Genomic DNA, 8,322 nt, shown 5'->3' with positions numbered 1-8,322 from the left:
AAATAAAATAAGTTTTCCATGTGATATGTGGTCTAGGTTTTGCGAAAATTTACAAATATGAATTTCGACTTTATTTACAAAATCTCTCTGGAATTTGTAAAATGGGCATAACTTTTGCATACGAACTCGGATTAAAAAGTTTTTTATATGAAAAATCATCTACTCAAAAAGTTACATCTAATGGAGACGGCCTATGGCCTGTTTGCAAATTTGTAGAATCCTCAAATTCCAAAAAGAAAAAAAGTTATGCTCAAATTTCAGTTTTTTTAAATTTTCATTAAATCTGGTCAAGCTATGGTCAAACTACTTATTCAAGAAGTATTAGTGTTACTAAATAATTATTCAAGAATATTAGTGTTACTAAATAATTATTTCAGTTTTTTTGAATTTTGGTCAAATCTGGTCAAACTGTGGTCAAACAGTGGTCAAACTACTTATTCAAGAAATATTAGTGTTACTAAAAAATTATTGTTTTTTAGAACAATAGTTTCAAACTCAAACAGTGAAATGTGTGACTTCATGCTCAAGCTAAACTCCTGAGGGTTAATAGGATTGACATCACTATTGTCAGGAAAACAACGAGTGCAGACTTGGAAACGAGGGAGAATAGAACCCGGAAGTTAAGCGTGCTCAGGCTGGGGGAGTGGGAGGATGGGTGACCGTCCGGGAAGTTAGATGATTTGGAATGATGAGGGGTGATTAGAGATTAAATTGAGCAAGGATGAGGGGTGATTAGAAATTAGAGGTTAAAATAATTCAAAAATTTGAAGAAAAAAATTTGAAAAAAAATCAGAAAAAATTTCAAAAAAAAAATCAGAAAATTTCCTTTAGTCCCGGTTCAGGAACCGGAACTAAAGACCCTTACGAACCGGGATAACGGGCCCTTTTTCTACCAGTGTTACATGATTCTATACATCTAAAACGGGTCACATGCTGTTTAAGGCCTTATTTTCACCGCCTCTCTTTCTTTGTCTGCGCGCCTCTTTCCTCCAATAATAATAATGAACAACTTTTTTCGGGTCAGGTATTACACAGTTACAAATGTATGCTGAAGCTACTCCTTACAACAAGGAAAAGGAGGATAAATGCTTTCTATCTTCACCAGTTTTGTAGCATGTTGTAAATTGTTGGCTTTTTCTTATTTGAGGATTCATCATTTTTTTGTAATTTAGAAGCTGACCTGAAAGCTTGATAAGGTTAAGCTTGACAAATACTCTAGAATACTTTTCTTTCCATCTTTATTTTTCTTCATAACTCATTTCAGTTTCTATACGTATAAAGCGCCTTACATCATTGTAAGTTAGTATGGTTGCCAACGCATAAACACATACAAAACCGGATAAATATTTTCTATCGTGATAATTATTGTATTTCTTTTAGCTCTTTTACATTTCAATTAGTTCTTGTAAATCATCTTTATTTCATATAGAAGTCGTTGTAGTCACATATCATCTTCTATTTCCTATTATCCATAGTAGGTAGCTATATAATTTTGGCAGTCCACACAACCAAAAAATATATATAATTTGATCCAAATTAGTACAAATATATATTTTGCTATGCAGATTAGTAGAATAAAATAAGATTCGAGAATTAAGCATCTTCAACAACATAATTGCACCGTAAGGCAGTTTATACTTTTTTTCCTGACTACACTCGAAGAGAAGACTATACTACATGCCTATATTACTGCATTAATAAATAATTGTTGATTTTATTTAAATGAGAATATTTTCCTGCTATTACTCTATGCAGCAACATAACCACTATTGTGTCTCGCTTTTGAAAATACAATTTGAGCGACATCAAACATTATGTATCCATTTGATTTATATTTTGAAAAACGTTTATTTTTTATATATTATGTGAATTCATATGTTTTATATTTGAGACGTGCGTTACACATGCATGTTTACTAGTAATCAACAAGCAGCAGCACCGAGCAAAAAAACTGCCCAAAATATCTGACCCAGCCCTACTCAGAAAACGCACAATGCAAAGACAAAAGAAGGGCCAGCCCAGAAAGCCACAAGAGGCAACGACGGGGATATGGGCTGGACATAAACAAACAAAAAAGTAAACAGGTGGCGTCAGCCGACTGAGGCTCTCAGTCGACTGAGATCTAGAGAGACCCTTGTACTAATTATTGCTCTTCTATCAATAAAAAGATACGCAAACTTTGCATATTCGTGAAAAAAAAAGATGAAGACTATGCAACCACATGTTGAATAGGTATTATTATAGTTATACTTTACATATATTACATTGCTATATGTAAGGTATTATTATCTATATATTATTGTACTCCCTCTGTTCATTTTTATAACACCTTGAAGACATTTCAGACAATGTGCAAAACAGTCCATTTTGAGCTGTCTGAAACGACTTACAGAAGTGGATGAAGGGAGTAGTTCTAATTATGTAATTTATTTTATTTTAATATGCAAGATATTATTATCTACATATTATTATAGTTCTATTTAATATAATTTTATTTTTTAATGAGATATGCCCATTTTAGAGTTTGGCACATGGGCTCGAATTTTGCCGGCTCGACCGTGCTTTGCACGTACGTACTCCCTCCGTCTGAAAATACTTGTCATAGAAATGGATACAAATGGATGTATTTAAAATTAAAATACATCTAGATACATCCATTTCTCGGACAAGTATTTTCGGATGGAGGGAGTACATGTGTATAACACATTGAGAATCAAACTTCGAATGTTGTCACAAATATCAAAGATTTGTTTTCCTTCGAGGGAGTCACAAATATCTTAGATAGTGTCACACGTGAGATCAAACAAGTGGATTTGTTTTGGATCTAGTTTTTGTTCGTCTTCGTTCATGCGCTGATAAGTTGCATTCTTTTGATTTATACTTCTTTTCGTCGGCGATGATTTGTGTTCTGATACGCTGGTCCTATGAAGTCTTAGTACAAATGATTTCTAACTGCCTACTACAACAAGTTTGATCGGCTCCGGTGAGGGAGGGGTGAAGATGGCAGCACGCATTCGGGTTGCTCCAGTGCTTGTAGTCGCCGTTTTGTGGTCTGTCAATACGGATGTAATTTTTGTGTTCTTTGTTTGAAGGGCAGCACTCTACGTCGGCGCACCGGCCGAAAGTTTTGGCCGGTCTGGCCAGATCCGTTCGATCTACACGCGCAACCGTTAGATCTCTCTCTCCCGCCTTCTCCAGCACCCATCGTCAACCTCCCGCACGGGGAAAAGGAGAAGGAAGGAGAGCGCCGCCCCCGCACCTGACAGCGAGCCGCACCACTAGCCTTCCTGCACTGCGCTTGCAACCTCGTCGCCGCCGTTCGCATCCCTCATCGCCGTCCGTAGTGTTCTTTGCAGATCCTCGCCATGGCTGGTCGCTGCTTCGACATCACGCCTATGTAGCACCGGCCAACGGTGGTGGCACCTCGCCGCCCCCATGGTTGCAACACCAGGTGCGCGCCCAGGCGCCCTCGCCGACCCTCGCCGCCAGGTGCATGCCGCTCGCATCGGCGCCGTATCCCTGGTCGCCACTTCCATCTGTCGCCATTGAAGCAAAAAAAACTCACAGGTGGAAGCTTTGCAGGTTGCCGGTTGCAACAAAATCAGAGCTACGGGGGTTGGTTGAAGCAAAATCGACAAACGCTTCCAGCAAAATTGAACACCCGTTCCAGCTTTTGTTTGGTCGGTTGTAACATTTTACAGCATCGCCGGCGAGGGTGTCAAGAGCTCCGGGAGGTGGTTGAAGCAAAATCGAAAAACGCTTCCAGCAAACGTGAATGCCCGTTTCAGCTTTTGTTTTCGCCGGTTGCAACATTTTACACTTGAAAACATCTGGTTGTAGCAAAAGTCGGGCGCCATCGCCGCCGGCGATGCTCGCCGTCGTCCTGGTTGCAACAAAATCGAGCGTCGGTACTAGCTTCCTCAAAACCAGTTGCAACAAAAACGCAGCATCGTTGTCGGCGGAGGAGCGGGGTGGGGGTGGGGACGGAGCGCGGGGAGGCGGCGATGGAGGCACGCAGCTTGGCAGCGGCGAACGGAGGGTGAGCTCGCGGCATTGAGGTGAAAAAGGGGAGATTGGATCAGGGGAGGAGGAAGGATGGTTACATGGGCCCACAAAAAAAGGAGGTGTGGCCCACTACGCTCGCGCTGGGCGCGTGATGAGGCGTGCGACCGGCCGAAGATTCGGCCGGTGCACCGTGTGGAAACGTTTCCCTTGTTTGAATGGATCGGAAGTTTTTTTTTTCTTTTGAAAGAAGATGAATTGTTGCCCGTGTGCGTGTATAGTGCCAATTTCTATTACTTTTGCAGGAAGGAATCCCACATCGATGCCGACAGAAACAATCCTGTCACCCAACAAACAAGTGTCACGCAGTCCCCTGGTCACTCCCAACAGCCACTTGACCCTGTCCTGACGTCCACGTCGACGCAGAATCGTTATCCTTGGATGTGCAGTTCGCCACGCAACTTCAAAAGTCCTTGCGCCACGCAACTTCAAAAGTCCTTGCGCATACGTGCAACGAAACGATATTCTGATATCGACCCCGGGAGCACCAGCATATAGGCTGTCTATTTTCGTTCATGTTCTCGCCTGGATATTTCAGATACTTTTTTAATAACTCTCCTAGAGAATCTGTGAGTTTGTTTCGTCCCTACATCGCCCCAAAGGTCAAACCAGCATACCCTGCTAGCCCCGATTTTATTCATGTTGCGTTTTATGGTATGTTTTTTTCTTAAAGGCCAAATATTACTCGCTCCGTTTGAAATTATTTGTCATGGAAATATATAAGAATGAATGTATCTAAAATTAAAATACATCTTTGATAAATAATTTCAGACGAAGAAAGTATATTTTTTTGGCGGGTAAGTATGTACTTCCTCCATTCTATAATATAAAAGCATTTTTAACACTAGTAATGTAGTGTCAAAAACGCTCTTATATTATAGAAAGAAGAGAGTAGTATGTACCCTTAAAGAAACTTAAAGAACATTTCCAAAATTAAAAATACATTTAAATTATTGAAAGTGTGGAAGTCTTGCTCCGGCTGCATCGATGGGCGGCATGCCGTGAATAAAGCTCGTTATCTCCTCTGAAACTTCATCTCGACGGAGCAAACTTATTGTGGCCGAAAAGTTGTGGATGTATATTAGTAGAAAATAGCGATTTTGTAAATCTCAAGATGATATGTCAGCTCAGTCTTTTGAAGGTGCTCATGGGAATGTTGGAATTTTGCTAGTAGGCCTTTGGCCCAAAGCCAAAATAAAATTCTGAAATTCTCTTGGCCCATTCATGCACACATGTGAGTGGAGTGAGTGAGGCTAAAGTTTAGTCCCACCCCGGAAGTTGAGAGAGAGTTGCCCCTCTTTATAAGGTGAGCTCTTCTACCACTTGTATGAGCATGAGAGGAGAAGACCTACACGCGCGCTCCTCCTCCTCGCTCGCCACGCCTCGCCTCGCCTCGTCACCACGCGCCACGGGTTGCGGGATTGAGCCGAGGACAGAGCTATGCACGTTGTCTATATTTTTGCTGCTCGGGAAAATTAATGAGTCATTAATTAATAATTAACGGACGCGTTAATTACTGAACCGTTTCCGATTCTTTTGGATTGTGACGACTCGGACGTGGGGTTTATTCCCACGACCTACCCGGCCCGCACTATATAGTCAGGCAGACGTCTACCCTAGCCGTCGCCGCTTCGTATGGTTTCTCACCACCATTCCAGATCATTGCGCCGCCAAGCAAGTCTTATCCATCCCTCCTTTCGGCGTGCACCGGGAGAAGGGACAGCAGGCCTCTGGAACCCCGCCTCTCGTGATCCTGTACGGGAGAGGGGCGATCAGGTTTTTGGGGAGCGCACTCGCGCGACTGCTGGCAGCGACGACTTCGCGAACGACGACTTCTTCCCCGACCTCGGCAACCTCGTCCTCGACGACATGGGTGACAACGTCAACGCCGGCGGTGTTGGTCCCGCTGCACCGTATGTGATTCTATCCTTCCTGTTCGAGATTGTGGTAGAATTCATGTTTCTAGTATGTGCCCTAGATGTGATCTGTTCATCTGCTATGCTAGTTCACATGATTAGTTTAATCTCTGTTGCTGTAGTCATGATTTATCTTCTGTTTATTCGGATTAAATCTCGTAGTAATTTGCTCATATTTCCAACAATCCAAAAACCTGATTATAGGCAATTTAATCCGAGTGGTTTTGCTGCGCATCTGAAGCCGCCTGCCTTTAAGGGGACGCAATATAAGAGGTGGCGCACGAGAGCAGTCTACTGGTTTCAGACCATGGGCTGCTATGACGCCACCAAGGGCAAGCCTGAGGGCGATCTTAATCCAGCACAGCTGGAAGCTTTTGAGAAGATCGATACCCTCTTTAAAGGAGCTCTTCTGAGTATTCTTGATGACTCAACTGTGGATTCGTATATGTCATTTGACAACGGCAAGGACATGTGGGCTGCGCTCGAGGCCAAGTTTGGTGCCTCGGACGCCGGCAGCGAGTTGTATGTCATGGAGCAATTCTATGACTACAAGATGACTGATGAGCGCGCTGTTGTACAGCAGGCTCATGAGATATAGTCGCTCGCAAAAGAACTTGAATACTTCAAGTGTGTGTTGCCGGACAAATTTGTTGCCGGGGGCATCATTGCCAAGCTTCCACCTTCGTGGAACAATTTTGCTACTTCCCTGAAACACAAGAGACAGGAGTTTTCCGATGCGGATCTCATTGGTACTCTTGATGTTGAAGAGAAGGCGAGAGCAAAGGACACACGTGCTCGAGTTGCTGAGGGAGGTTCTAGTGCCCACATGGTACAGAAGAAGAACTTCCAGCCCAACAAGTTCAAAAACAACAAGAACAAAACTCAGGGCAAAGGCAAGTTTGATATAAAGAACAAGCCATCACATTCTACCAACTTCAAGAAGAATTCTCATAAGAAGGGGAAGGGACTTTGCCATATCTGCGGTGATCCTAATCACTGGGCTCCGAAGTGTCTTAACCGCTTTGAGGAGCGCGAACATGAGAAGAGTGGCAAGTCCGCTAATGTCGTCATCGGTGATACTGATATGAAGGAATCAGGGTACGGTATTTTTCCTACCATCCTTTCAGTATTTCAATCCCCTGATTGGTTAATTGACACCAGTGCCAATGTACATGTTTGTGCTGACGCCTCCATGTTTTCTTCTTACCAGGCCACTAGGACTTCTCCCGTGCTGATGGGGAATGGGTCACATGCCACTGTTCGAGGTGTTGGTACGGTCGATCTGAAGTTTACTTCGGGGAAGACCTGAAGGAAATATGCCCTAGAGGCAATAATAAAGTTATTATTTATTTCCTTATATCATGATAAAAGTTTATTATTCATGCTAGAATTGTATTAACCGGAAATATAATACATGTGTGAATACATAGACAAACAGAATGTCACTAGTATGCCTCTACTTGACTAGCTCGTTAATCAAAGATGGTTATGTTTCCTAACCATTGACAAAGAGTTGTCATTTGATTAACGGGATCACATCATTAGTTGAATGATCTGATTGACATGACCCATTCCATTAGCTTAGCATCCGATCGTTTAGTATGTTGCTATTGCTTTCTTCATGACTTATACATGTTCCTATGACTATGAGATTATGTAACTTCCATGTGCCGGAGGAACACTTTGTGTGCTACCAAACGTCACAACGTAACTGGGTGATTATAAAGGTACTCTACAGGTGTCTCCAAAGGTACATGTTGGGTTGACGTATTTCGAGATTAGGATTTGTCACTCCGATCGTCGGAGAGGTATCTCTGGGCCATCTCGTTAATGCACATCACTTAAGCCTTGCAAGCAATGCAACTAATGAGTTAGTTGCGAGATGATGTATTACAGAACGAGTAAAGAGACTTGCCGGTAACGACATTGAACTAGGTATTGGATACCGACGATCGAATCTCGGGCAAGTAACATACCGATGACAAAGGGAACAACGTATGTTGTTATGCGGTCTGACCGATAAAGATCTTCGTAGAATATGTGGGAGCCAATATGGGCATCCAGGTCCCGCTATTGGTTATTGACCGGAGACATGTCTCGGTCATGTCTACATTGTTCTCGAACCCGTAGGGTCCGCACGCTTAAGGTTTCGATGACAGTTATATTATGAGTTTATACGTTTTGATGTACCGAAGGTTGTTCGGAGTCCCGGATGTGATCACGGACATGACGAGGAGTCTCAAAATGGTCGATACATAAAGATTGATATATTGGACGGCTATATTCGGACACCGGAAGTGTTCCGGATGATTTCGGAGAAAACCGGAAAGCCGGAGGGTTACCG

Source organism: Triticum dicoccoides, chromosome 2A, assembly GCF_002162155.2.
Source record: "Triticum dicoccoides isolate Atlit2015 ecotype Zavitan chromosome 2A, WEW_v2.0, whole genome shotgun sequence".
Lineage (NCBI taxonomy): Eukaryota > Viridiplantae > Streptophyta > Magnoliopsida > Poales > Poaceae > Triticum > Triticum dicoccoides.
Note: the sequence above shows the minus strand (reverse complement) of the source record.